The sequence below is a fragment of the Ammospiza nelsoni genome, chromosome 1, assembly GCF_027579445.1.
Source record: "Ammospiza nelsoni isolate bAmmNel1 chromosome 1, bAmmNel1.pri, whole genome shotgun sequence".
NCBI classification, from domain to species: Eukaryota; Metazoa; Chordata; class Aves; order Passeriformes; family Passerellidae; genus Ammospiza; species Ammospiza nelsoni.
In genome coordinates this window covers 149,006,310-149,029,291 of record NC_080633.1, presented here as the reverse complement: position 1 = coordinate 149,029,291, position 22,982 = coordinate 149,006,310, and positions in this window count along the sequence as shown.

Below are 22,982 nucleotides of genomic sequence, written 5' to 3'. Positions count from 1 at the left end.
CTGAAAGAACTGTCATGGCTTATGAGCATTATGTAGCTTTGCACTGACATTTTGGGATGGATGTCACATTTGATTGTTGTGACCTTGTTGTGTCTTGTGATGTTCCAGTGCAAAATGAGAGCCTCACAACATGCCTCTTTGATGGATAAATGGCAGCTGAATGCCTTGATTTCACATGTCTCTCTCAGTTAATACCCAGTATTTTGCTCATGTGGCAGTCCATTCACCTGAGGTCTTTTTCCTTCCTTACTTTCAGATCATTAGACAAAGTTCAGCTTGTTTGCTTCATGCATGAAAGAATTAGTGTCCTGTGTCAGTGGGTTCCTTTCTGGAAGGTTTTTTTTCCACTGTTTGGTGGTTAGAGGCTGTTCTCTCTCACACAAGGAATTCACTTCTAGGGCTATTTCTTTATGTAAAGAAACCTTTACATGACAAGACAGTAACTTTTAAGTCTCAATTTAAAGGCAAAGGGTTGGCCTTCAGTTTAAAAAAGAAAAAGTTTAAAATTGCATTACAGCAGCAACTTTGAAAGTCATTCCCTTCCCCAGCTTTGCTGTTTTATTCAGTTCTTTATAAAAATGCAAGAACCCCCTAAAAAAAGAAACTTCTTCCTCCTGGAAGCTGGTGTTTGACCTTTGCAGGGCAGCGAGCTCTCTGTCGGCAAGTGCAGCATGCAAACATTTTGGACGCATCACTCCATCTGCTTTCCCAGAGCCCCAAAACCGTGCCAAGGAATGACCTCCATCCTCCTGGCTGCCTCTTTCCCTATGGAGAGGGGCTCTGGGGTGGCGTCCCTGTGCCTGCACACCGAGGGCTGCTTGGCAGCCATGGGTTGGAGCAGATCTGGGTGCTGGGGCAGCTGTTGCTCTGAGCGGTGCCGCCGCCGAGTTGGGTAACCATGGCAACAGCATCACCGCCAGCATCCTCCTCCTCCTCACTCGGCTCTCCTCCTCCTCGGCATCATCAGGAGCAGCAGCAGCAGCAGCAGCAGCCCTGGCAGGAGCCAGAGCCCGGCAGCCGAGGCTGCAGCCAGCTGCTGCCAGCCCCTTCCCGCACCGGCACCCGGTCACAGCCCCGGCCCCGCTGCTCCCGGCGGCAATAGGGCACAGGGAGCCGAGGGAGCTGCACTGCAGAGGGACCCCAGACCAGCCAGGTAAGAGCTGTGGGGCTGCTCACAAACTCACCGGGATGGGATCGATGTGCTGTGTGCCTGGCGTGTGTTTGCGTGCGAGGGTTGGCTGCGAGTTTTCCGGCTCGCTCCTTCCAACAGCGGTGTGATGACAATTCCAGGCAAGCATGTTTCCCAGCTCATGTTCCCCATCCCTGCCATACTGTCCCTCTCTCTCTCCTCCACCCAGAGAGAGGAGGAATAATAAATAATGTTCTCAAAGGTTGTTGGAAAAGGGGATGGTGGGGGGGCCCAATGTGAGCAAAGCGGGGAACGGCTGCGCTTCTAAAATAAAAGTGGGCAGCGGCAGCGGAGCAAAGGTTGACGTGGTAATTAATAACCCTTAAAGGAAAAAAATTATGTGACAACGGACTTCTGTCTCTACCCACTCTACAAATAAATCTCTCTCATCATATTCAGCAGAGAGCTGTAAAGCAGAGAGGTATATGAATAGACAAGACTAGAAACCTCACTAGAGTCCACAACTGTCAGAATCACCTTAAGTGCTTTAAAACCAGACTAAATTATTACATTAACAATGCAGTCATACCTGAGAATATATGTATGTATAGAATTGCAAAAAATACTGCTCTTAAACCTTTAAACCTCCTAAGAAATAAATATAAATAAAATTATCTCAAAGATGTGTGTCTGATGGCCACACTGTAAAAGAAGCTCACTTCATCTGTTGTGAGAAAGCATGTAGTGGGTACATTTCAGAAGGTAGGAAGAATAGTTCCGATCCAAAAGCACATGAGGACAGTCCTTGTCATTTTATAAACAGAAGAGATACAAAGCTGCGGAGTGTCCTTGTGCAGGCAAATAGATGTGGGTGAGTGCGTATGTCTGAGGAGCACGAAGGGAGGGACAATAAGAAGTTTAAGCCAAGTGTTTAAGCTGTGAGTGTTTGCTGTGTAATGACTGCAGAGAGCTCTTTCCACTTCCACAGAACTATTTTTATTTCTTTGTTTGTTTGTTATTGTCAGCAGTAAGGAGAAAGAGCTCTGACGCTGCTGCTGTCTCTGTCTCCTTCTCCAAAACCCTGTTCTTCCTCTCTGGTGTCCCTTGTCCTCCCTAAATCATCCTTGTCTGTGCAACTCTGGAAATGTTTCATAATTCAGACATGGGGATGGTCTGGGTATGACCCAACACAATTATTGTATACTTGTGTGTATATATATTTATATACGTATATATATATATATGCATATCCTTGTACGTAGGTTAAGAGACACCTGTCTCTCATGTTCAACCTGAATTGAAAATCAGAGTGGTTTTTGGTCCCAGTCCTACATTTTGCTATGTCTGTAGATCCTCCTAAAACCAGCAGGAGCTGGAATATAATTTAAGTTTATAGGTACAGAGCAAAGGGCAGAATTGCAATTACCCACCTTTTCTCTATGTTTACAAACATTCTCCTCCTGCAAGCAGAACAAGGAATCTCGGTGGACAGGAGCTCATGTCCAGTTCTTATGCAGAAGTGCTGTAAAAATTACCTGGGAATTATTTCCCATCCCAAGAGAAATTGATAAGGTAAAGGATAGAAAAAGAAAATATAGGCAGCTATTTGGAATCAGTGCTTCAATCTGAAAAATAATTTCTTGAGGAACTTGACCTCATCACAACAGGTCTTCTCTACAAGGGGCTCTTTGATTTGTGGTAATGACAGTGCTCACAGACACCAAGTTTAACTGAAGAGGAGGATTTTGGATACTTACATTAATTAAACTAAAGCACTGTAGGGCTGCAGTCCTTAAGAGTCTGGGCATATTACATGGTGTATTTCTGCATGAGATTTGGTGTTTGCTTCAAATTCAGAGAATATTTAGGTCTTGAGACTCCTTTGTAGTAACAGAGAGGGAATAAAAGTGTCTGTCAAAATGTAAAAAGAGTGCAAACCTGCTCATGTGTCTGACACTCAGACACCAGTGACAGAGCCACAATAAATCCTGTTTACATGTGTTGCAGAGATTTACAGTGCATAATCCAGGGGCAGCTCGGTGAGGCACAGAGCAGTGACCCTCCCATCAGCACAAGCAGATGATTGAAGGTCAGAGGGCTCTGGGTATTGCACATTTACACTCTGCAAGTATTCCTGCACAGTCCTGCTGTGCTGCTGGGGGTGGGCAGGTGATTATGGAGGAGCCAGAGTTCATACATGGACTTTTGATTGCTACAGGGCTGAAAACTTCTGTTAGAAATGACACTGGGTAAGGCAGGGAGGATTGATGTTTTCATGAGCACTGCTTGGCCATAGAAATCCTCTGTGGAGGGCTGTTCATGGAAAGTCAGGGCACTGAGGCTGATATCAGGGGAAACAGCAAGGGTGTTCCCCACCTCAGATACCCAGTATTTAATTCTCAGTGTCCCCTAGTCCTGCAGCTCTTTCCATTCCTTGACCTGGAAAGCTTAGGAAAGATTTTTTTTCATTTTGCCTTATGTTTTTCTCTATTATATTTTATGACTTTAGTAATGACAGGAACACAGTCTTTCTTTTGTTTTGTGCACGGCTGTTAAGAGCTGCTCCCTCACTGCTTGTTCACTAGCACTGTTCCAAGGGGAAAAAATGTATATCTCATGATATAACTAAGCATCTTTCAAAATCTTGCTTGATAATTTTCATTAGTCACCCACTGTGGCTCTCAGAGCTCAGACCAAAAGAAGACTTATATAGTAGTATGTTGTTCTGAAGTCAGCATTTGCCAACAGGTTGAGGCAGGAATTTTGGAAATGCTGCAGCCAGGGTTTGGGTATTTTTTGTTGATATTGTTTTTTGTTGTTGTTATTGGTTTAGGTTTTGCTTGGTTTTTATTTTTTTTTAAATAAGGAAGATACTTTTTTTCAGATCCTGCCCTGTAGTAAGTTGAAGCAAAAGATGATTTGAAGAAAAATGTTTTATCTGTCCTTTAGTGTAATAATGCTATTCATTTTATTTTGAGCCTATGTGTACACTGCTGTTTATTATTCTATTCAATAATCACATTCTGTTATTTTCCCTCTTGCAATATTGTGGGATTTTTTCCTTTACACTCTATTGTGATTGGCTAGGTTCACTGTTTAATGAGACAGACACTTAACTATGGAAAAGTTTTCCCAGTGAGGAGGGGAACAATGGGATCTTTGCATTAGAATCTTGACACTGCTCTGTCTGTTTAATTCCCTTAAAATAATGTACCCAATCCATACTTGATACAGAAATAACCTTTTTTTTTTTGCCAGTTTTCATCTTCTTGCAGAGTCAGACTGGTCTTGGCAAGCTCTCTTAGGTCTAAATGATGCCCATGATGATGCAATGGGAATCTTTGTGTCCACTGAGCAAACACCCCATCAGCACTCAGGAAGGTTTTAATTCCTTTCTGGTCCACTGGCTCAGGTGGTGCAAGCTTTGGGTCTCTTTGCTGGGCTCCATCACTTTCCTTGGTCATGGTTTGAAACCTTCTTCCCCCACTGTTGGGACAATCTGAGTGTGTGTGCTTCCCCCAGCACGGCTCTGACAGAATTGTGTCCACGAGCACAAACAGTGCAGGTGTCTCACTTTGTGTGTGTTTCTTCTGGCCTCCCCTGTACCCAGCTCCCTCCCTGGCATGCTGGTAGTGCTTGACATGCTGCAGGAAGCTCAGGGCCTGTGATGCAGCATGACCTCTGCTAACTCTGCTCCAGGAGGGAGTGAAACCACCTGGGCAGTTGTGGCTGCTGGGCTGATCCTCCTTCAGAAGGTCAGCACCGTGACACGCCTCAGCTCAACTTATTGGGAGAGTGACTCAGAAGCTGGCTTCCTCCAAATGTTCCAAATCCAAGAGGATATGATTTTATTCTCTCTCTAATCCTATTATTAGTGCCTGCAATATTAAGGACTGTGTTATTCAGCAGTTTTATTTCTTCCCCGTTCCACTGCCACAGATGGAGCATGCAAACAAAGTGTAAAAGGAAGAATTTCTGAATTTTGTACACTCAGATGCTGCTGACATCCATGTGCTGCCCCATATTGAAAGAGAATACCTTTGGGGGGGTGAGGGAAAAAGCTCTTTCTAGTCCTACTACAAATCTGCCAGAAATCTCATGGCATTTCTGCTTCTCACTTGGGTTCAGACATTCCTTGGTGAATTCTTTCTTTTTGTAGCCCCCACAGCTCTGACCCAGGTATGTTTCAGTACTAAGATCATTTTCAGTGGTCACAGAGGGACTCACAAAATTTACTTCTCTTACTGCACATGAGGCACTGCAGGTAAATGCAATATCCTGTTATGCTCTTCCTACCTGTTGTCTTTTCTCATCCTTAGGATCATGGGAATAAGACAACATAAGCAGTGTTTGACCTTTTCCTGGTATATATACCCACCAAATTCTTTATTTTGTAGTAGTATATCTAGTATATATACATTCATATACATATATATATATATGTATATGTATATAAATATAACGTGTATCTAGCAGTTATAGTCATCATAATTCCTTTTTATTTATTTGTTCTTAGCTATGGGGTGTTGTCATGGATAGCTAAGACCTTGTTCACTCTTTTATTGGAATTTAGAGGCGAAACTGCAGATATTAAACAACAGATTTGAACTGAAAATGCATAGCAGTGGTGTGAAAATAAATTGATGTTTGTCTTCTTTGCATGTAAACTTCAGACCCTGGTCACTGGCTTTTGAGGATTCACAGAATGCAGCACAATGACAATTGGGACTTTATTTTTGTAACTTGGTTTGGTAGGGACTACCTGTGCTGTTAGGACCCTGATGCCACCTTTTAGCAGCCTGGGGAGGATTAGACTCTTTTTTGGTCCAGCTAGTTGGGCAAAAAACCTCCCCATTGTATTGCTGTGCAGATCTGCAGGACTGGGAACCAATCTGGCTCTGCACCATCTTCTAATGTGTAATTTCTCTCATTGTTAACATTGCATTTATTTCTGACACTGGCAAGCACAGTCCCATGACCTTTTTACGGCCCTAGAGAATGTAAGTGTTATTTGGAGGATGTGGCTTGAGTGAAATGTTGCTTGTATCATGGTCAATTTGTCAACCCATACTGCCAACACCATTATGGCAGTAGGAAAAGGAATCCTGTTGTATGAAAATTATTTCTTAAAGAACAGAGCAATAGGACCAGGATTTTCATCCACTGAATCCTGGACAGGAGAGGTGTTTCAGTATGAAAACTGCCATCTCTGTTAAATTATCTCCTCCTTTCCACTCATAGCCTCTTGCTCTGCTCAGTGGCTTTGACTTGACCTCATTGCAGGGAGATGATGCCTGTAGATGATGTAACCTCATATTCTTGCTAAATATGCCCTTGGCTTGTAAGTGTCAGCTTTGAGGTGTCTACACGAAACCAATGATTTTATTTGCTTTAAAAATTTTCCCATTTGTTTCAGAGGTGATGGGGCAGAATGGGGCAACACCCACTTTTGGGAGATGGCATCTCTTTGTATGCCACTTTTCTGGATTTGTGTGCTCTAAATATAAATTTGGGTTCTTACTGGTATTTCAGTTTCTGTAGAGAACTCTGGGCTACAGGTTTTGAGCTGGCAGTCTGCCAGTACCTGTAGCAAGTGCTCTCCCTCTGTGTGATTGAGCACCTGAGTGCTGCAGGTACTGGCTCACATCTGCACAGCTCTCCTGCACTGTTAGGGCCCAACTATCCCACGTCACAGGACATGAGCACCTCTGTGGGACAAGGCAGGTGGATTTCATTAGAACTGAACAGTGTCTGCTGCTGCAAGGATCTCTTCTTACAGGCTCTTACAGAGTACACTGCCCTGCATAATAAACCTGTTCTACACCCTGCAGTCTCACAGTGCTATTTATTTTCTTTTCCTGCCTGTCTTGGTTTAAAATCTCAGCTGAAAACTTATCTTTTCTGCCTGTGCCTCAATTTTTCCTCTCCATTTCCCTCTCCCTTTGCAGCTGCGCATAGGCTGAGCTGCGTGAGGGTGCAGTTTGCCACAGTAGATATTAGAGGAAATAAAGTCTCATTGTGTGATGTTCTAGAGTGCTTTGCTCCACAGCCACCCAGCCCTTGCACCACTGGAGGCTGTGGGATGTTTGCCACTGACCTCAGGAACAGCAGGAGTCATCCCCGTGCACAAAAGTCCTTTCAGAAGGAAAGATAATGCACAAGGCTGTGAAGAGCTTGTTGTTTGAGAAAGCCTGAGCCCTCTGGGTTGAAAACCTTTTGTTGACTGCCATGGATGGATCAAAGTCAAGCTGCTGTTTTAGCCTGGGATGTCACAACCACCTGAACATCCCTTGTCTTTGCTTGGGGAACCAGGCAGCAAAGTCAGGGGCATTGTGAGACAGAAGATTACAAGGCAGATAGACATTATTTCAGCAAGGCTACTCTTTTGAAAGATGTCCATATGGATGAATGGATGAAATGGAGATGAATAATAATTCCAGAAGGTGACGTGAAAAGCCCTTAGATGTGTTATTTCTTTTATGGTGGGGAAGGGAGGAATAGATTTTGGATTGCATCAATTCATTTGGATTGCTTCAATTCTTTTGGATTGCATCAATTCTTTTGTCTGAAGAGGGAAGAAAGATTGTTGGAAAAAAAAAAGAAAAAAAAACAGTGAAAAAAGCTAGTGAAGAATGATCATCAGACTTCTGCTAATTTTTAGTAGCATTGTAAATCAGGCCTTGTTTTCTTTAGGTGCCTTGTGTTGGTAGTGGGTGACATTAGTGCTTTATCAAACTTGCTGTGCTGAGGAGCTCATTGGTTTAGTGCAGCTAATAATAATACCCTGATGGAGAAACAGAAGGTGGGCTAGCTCAGCATCAGACATCGGAGTGCAGAAATAGTCTCTGCTAGTTGAACTAAAAATACACACCAGCATAACCCTCTTGCCTACAGCAGCACATGCTGAAGGCACTTTGGACTCTGGCAGTGGGGTGAATGGCTTCCCTTTGTTTTTGGCAGCTGCTGGATCTGCAGTGCCCTGTAGTGATTAATTTGTGTGACTGCCTAACGCTACCTTAGGTGTGCAAGGCCCCTCAGAGCAAGTTAATTAATATCCTTGGAAAGTTAATCATTATCCAGAGTCATAATCAGACTATATAGGGTGAAATGAGCTGCATCAGATGACTTGTTAAGCCAGCTTGTCCCAGGCTGGGACTTTGTGATCATGGAGTCACCCAACGACATGGGAGTGACCAGCAGCAGCGGCTGAGATGTAACCATGGCTACTCTGCTCCACTGCTCCCTGCTCCTGCTTGGGGACAAACAGCAGATGTCAAGATTGCTGCTGAATTATGAGCCCTGGAGTTATTGCTGCACAATGTGGTCAAGGGGATTGATCTGTTTTTTTCCTGCCACCTCCCAGGGTTTACCAGCCTCTCACTTGGGCTCTGCATGGGTGAAATTCAGTTTAGCATGTACATGTTTCTCTGCTCTGAGCTTCAAAATCTCCATGACAATAAGCTAAAAGTGGCAGAGATGCAGTGGGGATAGGGTACCCTGAAATAGGTTAGTTAGATGAAATTAGGACACATCTAATGCCAGAATCAGCAGTGCAACATAGATCTCTACTGCATTGTCAGATGGTAGATCAAAGGTGAGGAACGCCTTGTAGATGAATCACAGAATCATAGAACAATTTAAGTTGGAAAAGACCTTAAAGCTCATCAAGTCCAACCTCTAACCTAGCACAGCCTGGGTGAGGAAAAGTGCTCTCTGAAAAGAGGGAGTTAATTGACTGTGTTGGGCACAAGTGATGAGACATTGTCTCCAGATAAAAGATACAAACACAAAGTGCTGAGACAGTGAAGACAACAAGCAAGTCCTGAATGCTCTAATTTGAAATTTCTGCATTATGTGTAATAAAACCCAGCTGCGGTGGGACTCCTTCACTTGTTTGAATACTGAAACCTGTGGCTGGGATGGGAATGGACAAAGATATGGCTGGAGCTACTTTGGTCACCTCACCTGCAGGTAGGAGGAACATGGGGGCTGCATCATCACTCCTGCCTTGCTTCCCTCCAAAGCCAGGTGCCTGGTGTCTGTACAAGCACAGGTGCTTCCCTCAGAGCAGAACCTGTCAGGATATTGCATGAAGAAATGTCAGCTAACAGAAATGGTTTTATAAGATCCAACACAGAGGTAAGCCCTTTCCACAATGCACCTGAGCTTTTTTTGTATTTATTTTTTTGTTTTTTCTTTATTACAACCAGGAGATCCAAGGACATCAATCTCCTTTGTGTCTCCTCTGAGACTCTTTGGAGTTTGAGGGTTCAGCTGGAGGCAAAACAGGCAAAGCACAGAGTGTTTTTCTCTTGGAATAGATGTTTCTTGTGTGGGCTTCTCTGAGTTGAGGTTATCTTAATAAAGGGAGCACCAGGAATGACAATCTTCCTTGCCTGTCTTTCTTAGCCAGTCTTTGCTTCTTTCTGGGACTGCTATTGCACTTACTCTCTGATGAAGTGAATGGCAAAAAGCTATTTTTGTTCACAGGGTAGTTTCATAGGACAATTCTGGTTGGGAGGAACATCTATTCCAATCACCTGCTAAAATCAGGGTCAGCTGTGGGGTCAGACCAGCCTTCTTAGGGCTTTATCTAGTCCAGCTTTTTATACTTTTATTACAGAAAGTGAATGGCTTCTAAAATTTTCTGAGTTGTAAGGACCAGGGTCATCAGGAGCTTTCAGAGAGAGTTTAGAGAGTGAGGCAGGAGGTCTGGCAGCACCTGTAAAAAGCATTTCCATGAGGAATTCTGACCATGGAGATATCCAGGGGAAACTGACAGCAACTCTGAGAGGAGGGTGGTGTGCAGAGCAGGACAGAGGTGAAGATGAACTTATCAAAAGCCTTCTTGGGCTGTCAAGGGCAGGTTTATTCCTCAGCATAAGTGGCTTCCTCTGGGGATTTGTGGAGTACTCACTGCAGGGGGAAGGTGCTGTTTGTAGTGCAGTGGGGCTGGCTTGCCCTGTGTCTGTCCATGGCACATGCCTGTTCTGGGAGATGATGCCTCAGGTCAGTGACTTAATTCTGTCTGCTTTGGAGACCTTTTACCACACCTGAGATAACTCAAGGCTTACAGGATGGCGTTTGAAAGAATCATCTTGTTCAGCAGCAATAATCAGCAATTACTAAGAAAAGATCACCTCACTTAGTCATTTCCCACTGCTCTCATCTTCCCACCAAACACTCTGTTTATAAAAGCTTTTCTTTCAGGACCAGTGCCACTGATAATCAGAACCCTCAGCATCACAGAAGCATTTTAAAAAGAGTTTGAGGGCCAATTATATAAATGTTTCCTCTTTTGTAAAACAGCTTGGGACTTGTAAACATATTAAGTCCACATATCTCTAAATAATTAATGATGATGAATTATTTACTTGGGTAAGCTGTGTTTTAAGTAAGGAAATATTTTTTTCCTAATATGAGTGAAATAAAGATATTTTAGATAATTTTGAAAGAAGTAGCTGCCTTTTCACTCTTTTGCATTTTTTGTGTTCCAATTGATTTTTCTGATGAGTGTGTTCTTCAGGAGTGGCTGATACCAGGTCTGTAGTGTGTGAAGGTGACTTCCTCAGCACCAACACCCACAAAACCTTTCAGCAGAATAAGGCTTATCAGAAACCAAGGACTCCACTTCATGTTGTAGATGTGTGAAGGGCACATGTTGTGACTTAGAATTTCAGAATCATTGTTTATTTTACAGATGAAATTTAGGATAGCAACTTCAATCTATGTAAAGTAAAGTAAAGGTGAATGCTGTTACTATGGAGTCCTTTATATGACGCTCTTGGATTTGAGCCTTATTTATGAGATGAATTTTATTATATTATTTTTTATTATATTTTTTGTCTCTTTTATATATATGTATATATACACATATAGATCATTCTGTTGCATTTTCTTTTCTCTCCCCTTGCTTTTCCTCCCTCAACAACAGATGATTTTAAAGACAGCATGAATGAAACAAAATGTTGGCATGGTCTAGCTGAATTTCCTGACAAGATAAACATTAAGTTAAATGTGAGACATATGCCTTAGTGTGTGACTGTAATTTTATAGGTTCTTTTATATGTTATGGTTGGCAACAGAATCCCTGTAGCTTATTCTGGCTAGAAAGAACAGTATTTCTTAGTCTTAAGGCAGATACATGATTTAAAAATCTGTGTGTGCTACCAGCTATACCATGTGAGTGCTGAAGTGTATCTGGGTTTAAGCACTGTCCATTCCAGTTCATTTCATAATCAAAGATGGTTATTCAGCCATGGTGCATTTGTGATGGGGATAATGTTCTCATCAGAAATCCTCTTTTCTGCCTTTGTCCCACCTCTGGAGTTAAACTGTCTGGAGGTGATGCCCCTCTGTTTGCTCCCACTGTGGAATGCAGGCTTGCATTGGGTGAGAATATTTCTTCTGATGGCTGCACAGGTACAAAATTAGAGGGATATTGGCTCTAGCTCATCCTGTGAGACTTTAGTTTGTGCAGCCAGACCATCAGAGGATAAATTCTGTGCCCTACCCCAGCCCCTTTAATTTTGGGGACCACTCATATAATCCTGGAGTACTTTGAACTGCAATGAAATTTGCTCATTCCCCCTCACATTTTTACACAAGGATCCCCATGCTGAAATGACATTGATAATTCTTCTATCAGGTAATGTTCAGGCCTAGGAGTGCATTTTGTCTGAGATGCTGATCATGAGGGTAATTTATTTCAGTTTACTTTAGTAGAATCAGCTTCATTCAAAGTAGCCACCATCTTTCTTTTTGTGGACAGGGCAGAGAAGTAGATACTTCTAAGGTGCTACCCAGATAACTCCTTTAAAATGCATGCTTTAGGACAGAAAAATCATGCTCAAGCTTTGCCTTCACTGTCTGAACAGGAGCCTGGGCAAATAGTTGAGGAACAGACATTTACACTGTTGATGTATGTCCTCTTACCAAGTGTAAACTTATTTATTGTCAGAATATGGACTAGGAGACAGACATCCCGAGCCTTATCCCTCTTTTCCAAACACCCTTCACACTTGTCTTTATGGCATAAGTGATCTTTTGTTTTCAATCAATCATACACATTCCTACTGCCTTTGCCATTCAGGTTTCCAGTCTGTTCTGGCATTTTGGAGGGCAGGACCACATTTCCTGAGATCTGCCACCACCTTCCTCTGTGTGATGCCCCACTCTGCCCTCCTGGCTGGTTGCTGGACTAGGACAGGGGAAAAATGGTGAAACATTCCCAGCATTGCTTCACATTATGCATACTAAAGGATTTTGGTTCTAAGATATAATCAGGGAATAAATGGCATATTTGGCAAAATGTAGCTTGTTCAGAAGCAGCATTTGGATTTGAAAGATGCAAAGATCCATGAGCCAGCTTGGATAACAGAGGCACTATAACTTAGCCTGGTGCCCAGCTGCAGCAGGACGTCATTGGGATGCACAGATGTTGGGAGAAGGGGACTTTAGCCCAAGCAGAGCAGCCTCTGTTCCTTGCTCCTGAGAGAGCTGCTTCAGAGACAGCTCATGCACACCTCTGTAGTGGTTCAGAGATGCAGCACCCTTTGTTTGGAAGAGTAATTTAGCACTTTGTGTGGGTGCATTTATGGGAACATACAGATCCTCTTAATGAAATAGGTACTCTTCTGCTATTTGCAGAGGTTATGGTTCACATTAAGAGAAAAAAAACTAAAACAAAACACATTTAGTGGAGGAAATTTCCCTTATTCACCATCAGTTCTTATTTGTACCTTAATAACTTATTCTGTGTGGGGAAAGGAGTTGAAAGCTGGTTTCCAAAAGGATGAAGTGTATCTGGTACTTAGTAAATCCACAAACTTATGGAAAGAATTGCACCTGAATTCTTACAACTGCTGTTAGAGTGGCAATAAGAGAGGCTGAGGATGTAAGGACACAGAGCTATTGGAAATTGTCCAAAGGAAGGCCATGAAGATGGTGAAGGGCCTGGAGGGGAAGGCACACAAGGAGTAGCTGAGGTCACTTGGCATGTTCAGGCTGAGGAAGAGGAGGCTGAGGGCAGAGACCTCATTGTAGTCCACACCTTCCTCATGAAGGGAGGATGAGGGACAGGCACTGATCTCTGTGGTGACCAGCAATTACGCTCAAGAGAACAGCATGAAGCTGTCAGGGCAGGTTTGGATATTAGGAAAAGAGTTTTCACCCAGAGGGTGTTTGGGCACTGGAGCAGGCTCCCTAGGGCCGTGGTCACAGCACCAAACCTGACAGAGCTCAAAAAATATTTGGATAATACTCTCAGTCACATGGTGGGTTTCTTGGGACATCCTATACAGGGCCAGGAGTGGGACTCCATTATCCTTGTGGGTCTCTTTCAACTCAGGACATTCTATGATTCTGTGCTTCTATGACGTTAAGTCATCACTATCTCCATGAGAACTCTCCTGGAATTCTCCTTTTGTTACTGTAGAGCCTGTACTTCCCATGAGTGTGGTTGCAGATTTATCCTGCCTCACTCACTGCAAGTCTTCCTGACTCTTGCTGAAGTCAAGGAGAGCAGCAGTATACCAGGTAAATACCTAAAGCCTGAAGTGTGTAGAATTGAGGAAAAAAAATCCAAGATTCCAAGGAGTAAACCAAGCCCCTGGCCCATGGCTGCCTTCCCTCACTCCACACACAGGCCTGTCACCCTGGATGGTGTTTGTAAGACAAAGTCACTGTGCCTCTGTCTGCAGCTCCCAAGTGTCTCACACCAGCATCTCTCACAGCAGCTACTCTCCAGCTGGGAATGTGAGTGCCAGCTCAGCCTGGGGTGCCCTCACCAGCTGTGCCTGGTGCTGCAGAGGCTGCTGAGATGCTGCTGATGCTGACATGTGTGGTTGTAGCCACCACTGAAATTTGTGACCTTTCTACAGCCTGTGATTAGACAGTTGCTGCACAACTCGGCTGGTGCCCTGCTCATCCAGTTGTTCCTCTCTGTAGCGGATGATATGTTCTGGAAACGTCCAGAAATTTTCACTCCTGTGTCCTCTTAGATGTGTGAGGGTTCCAGTTGTTGGTTTCTCTGGGTCTGGATTGAAGGCACTTGAGACAGTGATTCAGTGGCTAACAGCGTCTTGTTAGCCATTTTAAGACTAAACTATCCAATTAAGAACTGATACCTGGATTATTTTCCCTTTTAACCAATAACTGATCCCAAAGAACTGCAATGCACGCTTCTCTGCCCAATTACAAAATGCCACCCAAACCCATGAAGAAGGAAGGAGTATGAAGAAGAAACCCAGGGCAACACCCTGCATTCTCCATCTTGCTTCTATGCACAACATACTGAAAATCCCCAAAATCTAAATTTCTCACCAAGTGATACATAGACACTGCTGCCGATATGTAAAGAAGACAACTTAAATGGTTTTTTCCTTCTCTCTCCATCATTGTGCGATGCTCTACCCAGTGACTCCTGCTCACTTTGTTTCTGTGGTTCCTCTGGCTGGATCAACCACAGAATCCTAGAACAGTTTGAGCTGGAAGGGACCTCAAAGATCTTCTCATTCTGACTCCCCTGCCACCTTCCATTAGACCAGGTTGCTCAAGATCTGCAGGTCAGGAGGGTGGGTTTTCACCAGGAATCTGAACTAATCATTTAAACATTTTGCTGCTTCAGTCTATGGCACTGGAACTGCTGAGGTAGAAGACAAACTCCTCCTTTTTAATTTTAAGGGCAATATTTATCTTGGTTTGTTTATGATTATTTGTCAAGTCTCAGCACATCTACTGTAAGCCTCAAATCAGTGTTGAATGTATCCTTTTTTTTCAGATCATTGATTTAATGATCAACAAAGTAATAAAGATGGTAGGAAATGCAGAATTATTATGCTTAGGTGAGACTTGTGGCACCTTGACAAAGCTCCCTGAAAAAAAGATGAAATTCTCTGCTGATGAATACAAAGTAGTGTACAATGGAAAGTATTAACTTAAGTGATTCATAGCACTTGCTGGTTTAAAAATAAATTCTGACTACTTGAGAGGAAAGAAAGCCTTCAGAAAACCTTTCTGTGTGTATGGGTACCTTAAGAAATAAAATCTCTTGAGAATAGAATATTTAGTGTATAAGAACTGGGATGAAGATTATTTGTGAATAGAAAAATTAATCATGCCTTTTTGTTTTCTCTACAGTGAAATATTTGGCATTTAAAAATATTTTAACCTCAATTAACATGAACCTGTGGGAAGTATTGATCTAGAATTTGTTTAGGGCAAAACATGGAAATTAAGGGATCCAGTTGGAAAGTTCAGGGCTTGTTTGTTTTAAAACTCTTTTTTAAAATGTCAAAATGTAATTGTTTTAGAAAAAGAAGCTATTTACATTAAAAAAAATCTTAAATGAAAAATGTTGATTCACTGAGACACAATGTTTCTGATCCATCAAAATATTTTTATTTCTGTCAAAAAGTTTTGTGGGAAATAGAGGGCTTTCATTTGGAGTCTGAACACAAACACCCACCCACTCACAGCCTGAAGATTTGCTGCTATGGGTCCCATGGGTGTGTTCTCCACAACGTTGCAATGCCTCACCAGAAGCGTGGCCTCTGCTGAAGAGCTGCATTTTAATTTGGTCACTGTCTCCCCAGGGTCCCCATCACAGAGGCTGGAGGCTCCAGAAGGAGGTGACCAGAATTCACACTGGTTTCTGTGCTTTGGATTTGAGTAAAAGGAATGTTATTTCAGCCAAGAATTAGGGAAATGCTTAGCTGAAGGGTGAGGTAATAATGTTCTCAGTTTCTGTGAAGTTAATGGAGAAACTTCTTGTTGCATGAGGAAGGTTTTCACTCCTGGTTTTGTTATCACCATGTGGCAAGCTGGGAGCAGTTGTGCTCTGCAGAACTAACTGCAGAGTACCGACAATAACAGAAAGTGAAACAATTTACCTTTGTCTCTTTTATTTTCCTAATTACAGGGGAAAGATAGCATTCTGTGAATGTCAAAGGCATGGCTTTGAATGTAGATTAAAAATAAACCCAAAAGACTTTTAAACCATGTAGTTTGCAAAAAATTAAACCAAATCAAACAAAACCAAAACAAACCCCCTCAAACTAGGAAAAAATGTCAAAGGAAAATTTAAAAAAAAAGAAAATGGGTAAGCAAGGGAAAAGGGCTCCATTTGTGGTTAGAGGATGAGTTTAAAATCAGGTTTTAAATAGAGGCTGAGGTCAGAGGGACTGAGAAAATGGTAAGATTTCCACCTGGTTAATTTTTGTATCATGTATTAGCTGAGAGAAAATATAACAAAACACACCTTCTGGAAAATACATTTTTAAACTCTTCATTTGCACAGAATAGCCCAGATTGGAAGACACGTCCAAAGTTCATTCAGCCCAGCCTTTTGTGAGAAGGGTAGCCAAGAGGGGATCACGGAGCAACCTGCCCAGTCACATCTGAAAAATGTCAGAGATGGAGGCTCTACCGTGACCATGCAGGGTTGTTCCAGGGACTGATTATTCTGACTGTAAAAATTCCTCTTACACAGGGATTAAACCTTTTCTGGTGTAAATTGTAACCATTTCCCCTTCCCTTCTCCATGTGGCTCCTCATGTAGAAACGCTGTCCTCTTTGTAGTTACCCAGCAATAGTTACTGGACACATGGGATGAGATTCCCCCTGAGGCTTGTCCTCTGCAGGGAAGAGATTTCCCTCTGTGGTTGCTCAGAGATGAGGTCATGGCACCCCTTTGGAGCCTCTCCCATTTTTCTGTGTCTTTGTTGCGCTGTGGGGACCAGAGCTGGACACACTATGATCACCATCACCACTCCCTGAGTGGAACCTTTTAGCCAATTTCCTGCCCATCTTGCAGACCACCCATCCAGTCTGTATCCTGCCAGCTTGTCCCACAGATGCAGTTTGTCTAGTTTGTAATTTCAGGATGATTTTCAGCTTTTCATTGAAGCCTCTTCATCAGTACTGTTGCCATCTTATTGCAGGGGTTCCATACTGTTGTCTCCTTATGGCAAAAGTTTCAAACCTTCTTGGTGTCTCTCATGGACACCTCCTCAGAGCACTGACACTTTCTTCTTCAAAAAGCAGCCAGCCAACTCCAGTTCCCTTCTTAACTAGCCACCTCACTCTTTTATAGCACTCTTCTTCTCATTGGTCACAGCTGTGCCTGTTAAAGTCCCCAATCTTTGAAAATTGGCCCAGCTGCAACTCCTTAGGGGTGAGATTTTTTTCTACACTATCTTTATTTTCTTATATTCTATCCCCCTACATGGTACTGCAATGTGGTATTTGTCTCCAGTATTCTGAAGTGAAAAGGTGAACTCCAGCATCTATTTCTTGGGTCATAAACCCCTATCTATATGTAGATATGTTTCTAGGGTTTTATTTTTTTCTATGTTTGTTTCTATCAGTACTGAAATTCTTAGGTCATAGTGCACATAACACTAGGCTTTAGTACATGGAACATGTATTCTGCATTTGCTTTTTAAATGTCACAGTGCCTTCCTTGCAAAAAAACACTCACAAAATCTGGGTTTGGTGCTGCATTAGGAAAAAAAAACCAAGAAAAAAAAAAAGATTAGGGGGAAAAAAAAGGAAACACTCTACCCAACCTGTTAATTAACTTCCTCAGGATTTTTTTGGCTTTGGTTTGGTTTTTTTTCTTTTTTTTTTGGTGAAAATTAAATTTCCGTTTATTCAATGTGCAAGAAATAAGAATGTTGAACTCTATGTGAAAAATGGAGAGGAAGAAATACAAAGGTACTGCAGAATGCCAGGGCTCAGCATATGCACAGAAAAATAAGATACTTGTGACAATGGAAAACAAAACTAGAAACATTTTTTTCTCTTCTGTCTGCATGGTAAAATTGTCCTATAATAAATCAATTAGCAATCTCTTCTACAGGGCTCAAAGGAGACCCATCTGCATTGCCACAGTAGGTTAAAACATTCAGTGTCTCTCTCAAGAAAAAACCCCACTGTGCCATAATAGGGTTTAATATTTTCCATCATCATGTAGCTGTGATTGTAAATGGTAATTGTTAAAAGCTCCAGTGTTCACAATGACAGGTTTAGAACAGGAAGGCTAAAGGTAGCAAAGTTCAAATGGGCATTTTCTTTTCTTTTGTTCTTTCAGCATAGAAACACCTCTTCAGCTCTAGTTCTCCCTCTTTCCCCTCTTTGCCAGCATATTCCATGGCCGTCCCCAGGTCTCATGTAAAATGGAGGCAGAATTGTGTAAATACCTCTCAATATAATGGACTTCTCATATTGCTTGGCCCTGTTCTTATGCCCAGTTCCCATGAACAGATTGTTGCAGAAACAGGGAAATTGTTTCACAGCCCCTCCTCTGAAATTGTGTTGTGTCATTACTGCTTTGTGTTGATGTGCCCAGACATAATTCCTGACTGGAACATGTCCTGACTTCAGTGGTTCTTCAGCAGGTTTGTCCTGCCCATCTCCAATTTCATGGACAGGTGCTGACCATTGCCTCCTGCTGTCCTGCACTCTCCTCCTCTGTCCTTGTCTCTGCTGTCCCTGCATGGGAAGCTGCCACATTTCTGTCACATCTCAGAGTCAATCCCAGCAAACCACCCTGCTGACTGCCAGATACTGCTCCCAGGGATTTACCTTTTCTTTTGCCCTTCTTCCTATTAGACAAGAACAAAAAGCTGTGATAACTTTTCTCTGGTTTTGGAGGATAGTTCTTCCCTTTCAAAATTAAATCTCCTTCTCCCCTTTTGTTCAGTTTGGGAAGGATGTTCTTGATCAGGGTCTATCCTTGTGCTTTTTTGTGTCTAAGAGGCTCAGCTCCTTCTCTCTGTTGGTTGATTTCTCTGTCTCAGTAATCACATTCAGCTCTGGGTGCTGAACAGGTCTGAAATGCTGCAGAAATAAACATCATATCTTTACTGAAATCTGCAGCCCCTTCATCTTAGGTGTGCTTGAGATTGCTGTATTTTCTGGAAAAAGAAGCTAGATTGTCCATGTCCTTCTTTTTATTCACTGCTTTCCCTCTCCACATCTTTGTTCCCCACCTTCCAGCCTTTAAGCAATCGGTGTTTCTCAAAAATCTCATCATCTTTCCCTAGAAAGGCAGCTTTTTCCCATCTCTCTCTCCTCTCCTGTCGAGTTCTAACCATGCAGACCCCCTGGAGCCAGCAGTGCCCTTGTGGCCAAGAAGGCCAAGATATCCTGGGGTGCATTAGGAGGATCATTGATTGCCAGCAGGTTGAGGGAGGTGATCCTGTCCCTCTGCTCAGCCCTAGAGAGGGGCATCTGGAGTGCTGTGTCTAATTCTGGGACACAGGACAGGAGAGAGACATGGAGCTCCTGGAGCATGTCCAGTGGAGATAATGAAGGGACTGGAGCATCTCTTATTAGGAAAAGCTAGAGGAGCTGTGGCTGTTCAGCTTCAAGATGACTGAGGGGGGACGTCATCCCTCTCTGTCAGTGTCTGCAGGGAGGGCTCAGAGCAGGGACCAGGCCCTGCTTGGTGTGCCCAGCAGTGGGACAAAAGGAATGGGCAGGAACTGATCCCAGGAAGTTCCACCTGGACATCAGGAATAATTTCTTCCCTGTGCAGTGACCAAGCCCTGAACAGATTGCCCAGAGAAGGTGTGGAGTGTCCCTCACTGCAGATATTCCAGAACTCTCTGGACACAATTCTGTGCCTGTGCTCTGGGATGGCCCTGCTGGAGCAGAGAGGTTTGACCAGATGAACCCACTGTGGTCGCTTCCAACCTGACCCATTCTGTGATTTTGGGATTGATTCTGTACTCAGGTGGGGACCAATTTTGCCAGGCAGGAACATGTTCTTATCTCTGCTGCCAGCTGCCTTCTGGAAAGACCCCATCCTCTTCTAAACCAGAGAGGAAATGGCATTATTAAAATTTTTTCCTCTCTAAGTGGTCACAACTAATTATGAAAGCTACAGCTACTGTGAGATGAGCTATTAAATGCCTTGAACAGGTTTCTGAAGCCTGTACTAGAATGGGATGAGTCACAGTTGCACCAGCTGACTGCAAATGAGTGGGTGGGAGGGGAAGAGGCCCTGTACTTTGTGGGCAAGGTGGGAACAAAGAGCTCTCCACAGGCCTGGGATATGATCTGGGGTGAGTTAGGAATGACAGCTCGCAGCAGTGAGATGGAGGCAACAGAGTGCTTGTCAAAGAGGTAAAGCCTGAGCTTTTAAGTTAAATCACACCTTGAAACCATCCTGTCTGCATGAAGGAAGTGGGAGATCAGCAGAGGATTGGTCAGGCTGTGAGATGCCATGTAGGATTTAGTCTCAGCTTCTTGGTCTGACTGCTTGTACGTAGCTCCTTGAGTACCAGGATTAGGAAAAAGAATGTGCTGTGATTTGAGTCAAATCAGAAAACTCATTCAAGCTGCAGTGTTTAAGATCAATATGATGGAACATGGGTAGATAGTGACAGGACTGCCTGTTACTAGGACAAAGACTTCTAAACTTAGAGAGGAGAGATTACATGTTAGGAAGAAATTCTTCACTGTGAGGGTGGTGAGCCACTGGAATAGGTTTTCCAGAGAATCTGTGGATGCCCCATCCCTGAAAGGGTTCAGGGCCAGGTTGGATGGGGTTCTGAGCAGCCTGGCCCAGTGAAAGGGGTCCCTGCACATGGCAGGGGGTGGAAACTGGATGGTCTTTACAGTCCCTTTCAACTTCAGCCAATCTGTGATTTCAATGAGTCTACAAAACTGTCTGCATCCGTGGCCTGATACAGAGGCTCCAGATGCAAAATTCCATTCTGGACTGGGTTCATACCAAAGATTTGGTGAAATTATGGCAGACATTTCTCATTCTCCACCATGATCTTGCAGAGGCCAGAGTTTGTTGTGTCTGATTTGCAGCAGAACTGTGCAGATTTGTTTCAGTGAGGATAACATCCTGACTGATAAAACCTGAGTGTCCTTTCCCAGAGTAACACCCTCGGCTGCTCCTCACCAGACTTGTGCTCCAGACCCCTCCCCAGCTCTGTTCCCTTCTCTGCATATGCTCCAGCACCTCAAAGTCCTTCTTGTCATGAGGGCTGTGACACTGAAGGCAGGATTCCAGGTGTGGCCTCACCAGTGCCCACACAGGGTGACAGTCACTGCTTTGGTCCTGTTTGCCACATTATTACTGATACAAGCAAGTCAGTGCTGCTTATTTTGGAAAACTCACCCAGCTTAGACCAGGCATGGTGTTTTCTTCTCTCTCTGATGAGATAATGCAGAGATAACTATTTTTGGCACATCTTACTTGAGCTTTTGAGACGTCATCTGGCCTTTTGAGGCATACAGATCGACTTGCTGCTTTCAGTGTGGCATAGGATGGAAAAATGGGATTCAGACTTGCAGGTGACAAGGGTGAATGGAGAGTCTTGAGCCAGGTTTAGCATGGGGCTAACAATGAATATTGGGGAAACAGGAAACAGGAAACTGTGGCCAACTCATGCCAGGAGGATGAAGACAGTATGAGAATGTTGTCTCCTTGCAGTAAGAAAAAAGAATCCACACTGACTGATCCAGTTAAAAATATATTCTGGAGAGGTTAAAACAAGTCAGACACATCATCAATAACTGATTATTTGTAGCTAAAATTAGGCCTGGAATTGGCATTTTGTATCTTAATTAAAGCAAAGCTATCTTTTTAATATCTTTTGTTTTATCAATGAGCTATGACAACTTTGAGCAGACATTTCCTAGTGAATGTTAATCCCTCAGTCTCTTTTGATTTGTAGATGGGATTACATTAAAATTGATCCTCCTTCTGAGGTCCATTTGTGTGCTCTGTCTCAGTATTGAATTACATGGCTGGCCCTGTGCCAGGCCCAGGTTCCCCATTGGGACAATGAAATCACAGCCACAGTGATGCTCATTTGTGTTTTACAGTATGCCATTTATTTATCACAAAAGGCTCAGGAGACTTTATGCCTTGGTGAGACATTATTTAGGCTTCAGATCTCTGAAAAAACCTTATTACTCTCTTCAGTTCACTTTGTACTGAGATGGCTTTTGAAGATAGGAAGGGGAAGGCTAGGGAAAGAAGAAAAACAATGTCATATTTAAAATCTCGCTCTGTTGAGTTTTCTTCAGCTGTACAGGCTGTCCTGAGGGAATTGTTGTGTTTCAACCTGGGAGAAAAGATCACTAGACAAAACAATGGTCAAGCTCAGTGTTACGGGTTTAGAAGCTTCAGTTTGAGACTGTATGGATCTTGTTAAAAGATGAGTCCCTCTGGCTCATAACTGAGCTTCAGGCAGCCAAACCCTGGAAGGAGCTGTTCCTAAATTGTGCTGACCTGTTGCAATTGCTCTCTGAGGGTCCCTGTGAAGCTGGTGGGAGTCGGGTGGGACATGATCCTTACAAAATTCAGGAGCAGAGAAGAACTGCTGTGTCTTTGTTTTCTGTTTCAATGTTCTTTCTTAGTAATTGAGAGTAATTAAAGCTATGAACAATTCTCCCCAGGGGAATTGAAAAAAAATCACAAAAAAATAACAGAGAAGAGCTGTTGACAGTCTGAAAAGCTGGACAGCTTTCCATTGAACTCCCTCCCACCTTTTCCATCTGTAGCTCTTGTCATCAGCCAGCAAGCTGGCCAGGAGACAGTGATAGATAAAGGGTGTGCAGTCTCCTGAAGTTCCAGATTACATCTTTCCTTTCCTTCCCTTCTCTTCCATTTCTTCTCTTATATGCTTTAATAGCCAGCTTTTATAAAGGGTGCTGTGTTGCTTGGCTTGTGCTGTTGTGATCTGGAAGATATTTTCCAGCATCTGACTGGTTCACTAGGGAGTTACATGAACATTTTGTAAGAGTGTGAACTGAGCTAGTAAAGCATCATTCTGAGCCTGCCAAGGCTCAAATGTGGAGTGGAAACGTGTGTGTGTACATATAT